The sequence below is a fragment of the Pteropus alecto genome, unplaced genomic scaffold (assembly GCF_000325575.1).
Source record: "Pteropus alecto unplaced genomic scaffold, ASM32557v1 scaffold3, whole genome shotgun sequence".
Lineage (NCBI taxonomy): Eukaryota > Metazoa > Chordata > Mammalia > Chiroptera > Pteropodidae > Pteropus > Pteropus alecto.
In genome coordinates, this window is record NW_006442484.1 from 62,743,798 (window position 1) to 62,751,901 (window position 8,104).

Genomic DNA, 8,104 nt, shown 5'->3' on the forward strand with positions numbered 1-8,104 from the left:
AAGAGCTTTAGGTGAAAAATACACAAAGAACTCTCTGAATTCTAAGGTTTTTTAACATAGGCAGTGGAATACCTAAGGAATGTACAGAAACCAGTTCTCCAGTTCTTAGAAAAAAATGAAAGGGGTGGTTTAGTTTGTACGTCTGCCTGAAGATAGGAACCTGCATTAGACTCTATCCCTAAGGCACTATGGTTCTCTACAAGATGAAGTTGTGGTCAGTCTTTGGCATAATGGAAGTAGATCATAGGGCTGTCAATAAAGCTGTGAGCAAGCATGTCTTTCATCATCCTTGTAACGTGACATAATTCACGAGAAGCCTGAAATAGTAATGTGTTATGTTGGAGTATTTTTGCCAACTACTGAAAAGCTCATATTTGATTTTTCCATTAGGAACTTGAGCCTTCTTTGGAAGTTGTATTCTTCCCATAAAGTCTTTCCAGATAATGTTTTCCCAGCAACATTTGACCAGACAGCCTAACTAGTTCGTCAGTTATAAACCCTAAGCTATTCATTATTCTATTATTCTCTATTCAATTATCTCTAGTGGTACAGTTTTTTTTTTCCCTTACTCATTGTTTTGATAGAATTCCCAACATGAGAAAGCTAACTACTTTATTAATCATAAGCTCTAAGCTGCTATTGTTTTCTATTCAATTATGTGTAATGCTACAGTTTTTTTCCTCTTATTCATTGTTTTGAGAGAGTTACCAACATGGAAAAGCAGAAGAAGGGAAAAATAGTTTTTAATAAGGACTATTTATTTTAGCCAAACAAACTTTCAGATTGTCCTAATAGAGTAAGGTTTCAAATACATAAAGTGCTGATGTGCAGCTCAGATTTTCTCTATCCCTCCACTAAGGCCAGAATAAGTAGAAATTGACTTTGCAAGAAAAAAAAATTTAGATTAAAAAAAGTGAAAATAGACTTCCTGAATGTTAGGGTTTTTAACTTTGGCAACGAGTTAACCAAGAAAGGGGCAGAAACTAATTCTCCAATTCTTAAAAAAATTAAGAGGATGGTTTAGACATAAAATCTGTCATCTCAATGATAAAGATCTTTCAATTGTTATGAGGCAAGGGGCCCTGTTTCTGTCTTTGTTCCCCTGGGACTATCACGAGGGTCTTAACAAATGAAGTCCTAGAGTTAACTCGCTGGTTTAGAGGTCCCATAGTTTGCCCGGGGAGTTGCACGTCAACCTTGTTTGGCTGGGTATGATGGGTGGATGTAGAATAAGTGGTAGAATAGCACTTCACTTTTATCCAAGTGCCCACAACTTGGAAAGGGAATACTTGAATTGGGTTTATATTGAGGCAGAGAAACTAAAAGGTCACTTAAGACTTTATTCATTCACTCATTCATTTGTTCACTTATTTGATTAAGCATTAATCAAATTTTTAACACTGGATTGGAGTTGAGAGAGAGGAAAGAAATGCAGGATTTAGATCTTGACTATTATCACAAGGGCACCATGATTGACATAAAGATACCAGAATACATAGTCAACGAACAAAGTTCCTTTAATGTCAGTAAAAATCGCAAGAACTTAACTAACTTAAGACATCCAGTCACCACCAATGAAACTAGCTGACTAGGGTACAGAACCTTTTGGGTCTTTTAAGAAGCTCCCTTTGCCATTTTGAGGAAGGTTTAACCTCTAGCCCATCTAACTGTTCTGGAGTCTCTGGCTCCAGGACTTTGTGACTACTAGGTGCATGTAACTGATAAGCATTTTAGCATTTTGCCAGTCAAGGTCTGATGTATCAGTAGTATCAGACTGGCTTAGGAACATGTTAGAAATGCAGAATCTCTAGCTTTATCTCAAATCTACTGAGTCAGAACCTACTTTTTAACAAGATCCCCGAGAGATTTAGTTGCACATGGCAGTTTGAGAAGCCTTGCCTTAATATGTTTCTAAGTGCTTACAGGGAAAATGAATGACTTTAAGTTCAGTTCCCTGGAGTTGGCTCTCCAGCTGACGGCCACGCCCCCTCCAAGCAGTACTGGGCCATTGATCTGCTGCACGTTAATGTGGGAAGTCCTTGTTCCTGAAGAGTATATAATCTCGTAAGGAAGTAAGATTTGCCGAAAATAACCCAGTAACAAGGTTACTGATTAACTAACAAACACATGATCAAGTGCTGATATGAGAAACACAGAAAATACCCTAGAAGTTCAAAGAAAAGGAATAAGCTTATAGGTATCAAAAGACATGGGTGAGAGAGTTCTTTTGAAGAACTGGACTCAATTCAGGCTCTAAAGCAGTCGGTCCAACTTGAGCATGCATCAGAATCATCTGAAGGACTTCTTAAAATGCAGTATTGGGCCCCAAACCCGGAGTTTTTTATTCAGCAAATCTAGGATGGGAAGGTGTCGATAACCTGCATTTATAACACATTCTTCCTCTCATCCCCACCTGCTATGCTGATGCTTCCAGTCCCAGAACAACACTAAGTACCTCTGCTCTAAACAGTGCTTTTCAAAGAGGGGTGGGGAAGTAATCTTGCCCCTTGGGGTCAGATTTAGCAACATCTGCAGACATTTTTGGTTGTTATAACTGGGTGTTGCAACTGGCACCAGGGATGCTGCTAAACATCCCACAATGCACAGGACAACCCCCACAACAAAGAATTCTCTAACTCAAAATGTCAATAATGCTGAGGTTGAGGAATCTTACTCTAATGCTCAACTTTGGCCTCCCATTAGAATCGCCTGGGAAGACTTACAACATTCCAAGGCCCAGGCTGTACCCCAAGTCAATTAAATCAGAAACTCTGGGATCAGGACCTACATGATAGTATTTTTTAAAGCTATCCAGGTGATTCTAATGTATAGCCAAGGTTGGCGAGAACTCTTCTGAAGGATGGAAAACATGTAAACAGTTAAAAATTGTGCTGGCTAATATGTTTGCTCCTAGATTTATTCTCTACTTTTCTCTATCTTATTTAGGTGTCCAGGAGGCTGTCCAGAGACCATATTATCCAGGCCCCTTGGCCCTCTGGCTCCTGGGTAGATTCAGCCAATAAGAGGTCCCATGTGAACATTTGAGGCCGGAAGAGAGAGATGGCATGTTATTTATTTTTCCTACTCCCTCCGTGTATTGCCACAATTCTGACAGCAGTTCTCCTCCTCTATAACTGCAGCTATTTTGGGGTAGCTGCTTTTCCATGGCCTTAGCTCTTAACCAGGTTCTGGTCACCCCCTATCCTCTCTTGTCCCAAAAGCTTGCCACTGCTGCCAGTTAATGCCTGGGTGCTTCAACAGTCGTTACTGGTAACGACTGTTGTATACATCTCTGTAAATGATCTCTTAGTTAAAGTCACTTTAAAATTCCAAGTGAATGTGCTGTTTCTTGCCGGGTCAGGCTGGCTTCATGGGCATGCAACCTATGCAGGTGCAAAGGGCCCTACCCTCAGAAAGGCCCCATGCTTGGTTTAATATTGTGCTGCATTCTGTCTTGGATTTCTTAATACTTTTGCACAAGTGGTCTGTATTTTCTTTTTTCATCGGGCCCCACAAATTATATACTGGCTGATAGAAAGCTGGCTTCTTAGGAAGGAAATGGCAGGAACAAGACTGGGAGTTAAAAATGCACTTGCTGTGTTTGGGGAACAGTTAAATGGGGTCATTTCCAACCTGGCTGTTGAGAATAATTCATCATCAGATCTAGCGGCAAGCTCATGGTGGTCTGGCAAAAGCTGTGGACTGGGTCTACTGCAAGACAGCCTCAAAGTGCCCAAAGCGTCCTGGCATAGGTCATGTTAAGTGCTGGCTTCAGAGTAACCAGTTTTCCAGACTCCAGTTCTTGGTATACCTAGGACTTTTTCTGTAAGTCATATTTTAGATGTAAAAAATAAGACTCCACAGGTAATGTGTGCACATTCCAGGAAAACAATATGTTCACTTGCATTAAGCTCATTTTACTCTCATAATATGCCATACAGGATAGTGGTTCTGGAGCAACACAAATGTTAATAAACTTTTTAAAAACTGAATTATAACATATATAGAGAAAAGTACTTGACGTGTATAGTTTAATTTTCACAAAGTGAACACATCTGACACTCTGATCAAGAAAGGGCATCACAAGCTCTCCAGAAAGCTGCCTGTGCTAACTTCCTTTCCAAAAGTAACCATTATTCACGCTTCGGATGCCAAGAGGTGTTGTCAACTTGATGGGAAAGAATCATACAGTCTGAGTCATTTTGTGTCTTGCTTGTTTTTCTCAATATTGTGTTTGCGAGATTTATGGTTTATCTTTCAGTGGTTTCTTCATTCTCTTTCATGTATAGTAACCCATTGTAGAATATTTTACGATGTATTTACTTATTCTCGTATTTATGGACATTTGGGTTTTCAGGTTTTCACTGTTATGAATAATGCAATATGAACATCCTTGCTGGGTCTTTTGGTGTATATGTATGCATTTATTTAAAAAATATATTTAGAAATGCAATTGCTATATTGATATAAAATTTTTCAACTTTTGTAGACATTGCCGAACAATTTTCCAAAGTGATTGTATCAGTTTATATTGCTACTACCAGTGGAAACAAATTCTAGTTGTTTCACATCTTCATTAATGCTTCAACATACCACAGCAAGTAAAATTAATCATTCTAGTGGGTTCATAGTGGTTTCTCATTTCGACTTTAATTTGCATTCCCCTGATAACTAATATGGTAAAGTCCCTTTACATATATTAATTATCCATTTGCGTATCTGCTTTTGTGCAATGTCTGTTGAAGTTCATGCCCATTTTTCTATTAGGTTGATAACTCCAGTTAATTCATAATTTTTATATTCTGCATGCAAGTCCTTTGTTGTTTATATATATGCAAATATCTTCCCCCACTCTGTGGATTGTCTCACTTTTTATGGTATCTTTTGACAAAAGGGATTCTTAATTTAAATATAGTTCAATTTAGGAATTTTTTCCTTTTTGGTTGGTATTTTTTTGTGTCCTGTTTCAGAAGCCTTTGTCCTAAATTGATGCAGATATCCTTTATGATCCTACATTGCTTTCTAAAAGACTTATTGTTTTACCTTTCACATTTAAATGAAAATCAAAACATAAAATTTTGTGATTAGTGAGTAGATGAAAATTCTTTCTATGTGATTAAACAAATGATCTATGATCATTTATTAAAAAGACAACTCTTTTCCTATTGTTCTCTAGTGCTACTTTTGTTATAGATCAAGTATCCAAATATGACTGGTTTTAGTATTATGATAATTGGTAGTTCTGGGCTCATAGATGAGTTGTGTAGAATTAGAATTAGTTATTTCTTAAATGTTTGGTAGAATTCACCAGTAAAGCCATCTGACCTGAAGTTGTTTTCCCCCCATTTAGGAAGATTTTTAACTACACATTTGATTTCTTTACAGGTATAGGATTGCTCAGGTTATCTTTTTCTCCTTGACTGAGCTTTGATTCAGCTCTGGTAGTTTGTCTCTTTCAAGGAATTTGTCCATTTCATATCATTTATATTTGGTGGTAACTCTTAGTTAATCTTTTTCATTGATTTCCTATTTCTATTTTATTTATTTCTGTTTTAATATTTATTATTTCTTTCTGCTAACTTTGGGCTTAGTTTGTTCTTATTTTTCTAGTTCCTTGAGGTATAGAGTTAGGTTGTTTATTTGAGATCTTTCTTTTTTTTCAATGTATGCATTTATCATCATAAACTTCCCTGTTAGAATAACTTTTGTTGCATTCTACAAGTTTTGGAATGTTGTGCTTCCATTTTCATTTGTCTCAAAATATTTTTTATTTCTCTTTAGATTTTTGTCTTGGATTCATTGGTTGTTCATGTCAATGTCATTTAGTTTCCATGTTTTTGTAAATTTTCCAGATTTTCTACTGTTATTGTTTCTAGTTTTATACCACTGTGGTTGGAAAAGATACTTGATATAATTTCTATCTTCTTGAATTTGTGGAGACTTGTTTTGTGGCCTAACATATGATCTATTCTAGAAAACATTCCATGTGCAGTTCAGAAAAACGTGTATTTAGCTACTGTTGGATGGGATGTTCTGTATATGTCTGATAGATTCATTTGGTCTACATTGTTGTTCAAATCCACCGTTTCCTTATTTTTTCTCAGTCTAGATAATCTATCCGTTGTTGAGAGTGGAATATTAAAGTCTCCAAAAAGTGTTTATTTATTTAGGTACTCCAGTGTTGGATACATAAATATTTACAACTGTTATGTCTTCTTGATGAAGTGACTTCTTTATTACTATATAATAACCTCCTTTGTCTCTTTGACCATTTTTAGTTTGAAGTCTATTTTGTTTGACACAAGTATAGTTACCCTGCTTTCTTTTATCTACCATATGCTTAAAATATCTTTTTTCATCCCTTCGTTTTCAGCCTATTTGTGTCCTTAAAGATAAAGTGAGTGTCTTATAGGCAACGTATTGTTGGGTCTTGTTTTTTTATCCATTGAGCCATTCTATGTATTTGATTGGAGACATTAATCCATGTACATTTAGAGTAATTATTGATGGGTAAGGACTGAATATTGCTATTTTGTTAATTGTTTTCTGATTTGGAGATCCTTTGTTCCTTGCTTTCTCTCTTGTTGTCTTCCTTTGTGATTTGATGACTTTTTGTGGTGGCATGTTTTGACTCCTTTATCATACTTACTATAGCTATTTCCTTTGTGGTTACTATGAGGTTTACATAAAATGTCTTATATTTATAATATCTATTTTAAGCTAATAATAACTAGCCCCTGATAACCACTATTCTACTTTCTGTCTCTACAAAAGACTTAACTACTATAAGCACCTCATATAAATAGAATCATATAATATTTGTTGTTTTGTGCCTGGTTTATTTCCCCTAGCATAATGTCTTCCAGATTCATCCATGTTGTTGTACATACTAAATTTCATTCCTTTTAAAGGCTGAATAATTTTCATTATGTGTATATATCGTATTTTGTTTTTCCATTCATCTTTCCAAATATTTGGATTGCTTTCATCTTTTGGCTATTGTGAATAATGCTACTGTATGCATTGGTGTAAAAATATCTGTTTAAGTTCCTGCTTTTAGTTCTTTTGTGTATATACCTAAAAGTGGAATGGCAGAACAATATGGTAATCCATATGGTAATCATATGGGAAATCCTTAATTTTTTGAGGAATCAACATACTGTTTTCCACAGATGATGCAACATTTTACATTCCCACAAGCAATGCACAGGGTTCCAATTTTTCCACATCCTAGCCAACATTTATTAGTTTTTGGCTTGTTTATTTGTTTATTATAATAGCCATCCTAATAGGTGTAAAGTGGTATCTCACTTTGGTTTTGATTTGCATTTCCCTAGTAATTAAGGATGTTGAGCATCTTTTGACCATTTGTATTTCTTCTTTGGAGAAATGTCTATTAAAGTCCTTGCCTATTTTTAAATTGAGTTATTTGGCTATTGTTGTTGTTGTTGCTATTGTTGTTGTTGTTATTGTTGAGGGGAAATGTTTTAAAGAAGATAAACTGATATAATATTGCTAGGATATAATATTTTCTGATACAATATTACCAAAAAAGTTTTTAAAATAATTACCAGTGCACATGTCTCACAAAGGAATTTTAACCAGAATATATAAAAAACTGCAACTCAAAAAGAAGACAAACAACCCAATTTGAAAAGGGTAAAAGATTTAAACAAGACACTTCACAAAAGAATATATACAAATGGCCAATAAGCACATGAAAAGATGCTCAACATCACTAGTCATCAGGGAAATGCAAATTTAAATCACAATAAGATCCCATTACATACCCACTAGGTTGGCTAATATTAAAAAGAATAATTATGCTAAGTGTTAGTGAAGATGTGGAGTAATCAGGATTCACATACACTTTTAGTGGGAGTATAAAATAGTGCAACATTTGGAAAAGCATTTTGGCAGTTTCTAAAAAAGTAGAACATACATTTACCATACATTTATTAATTTCATTCCTAGGTAGTTACTCAAGAGAAATGAAACATATGCCCACACAAAGACCTGTACATAAATGTTTATAGCAGCTTTATTCATAACAGCCAAAAAAGTGAAAACAACCTAAATGTATATAGACAAATTGTGATATAGT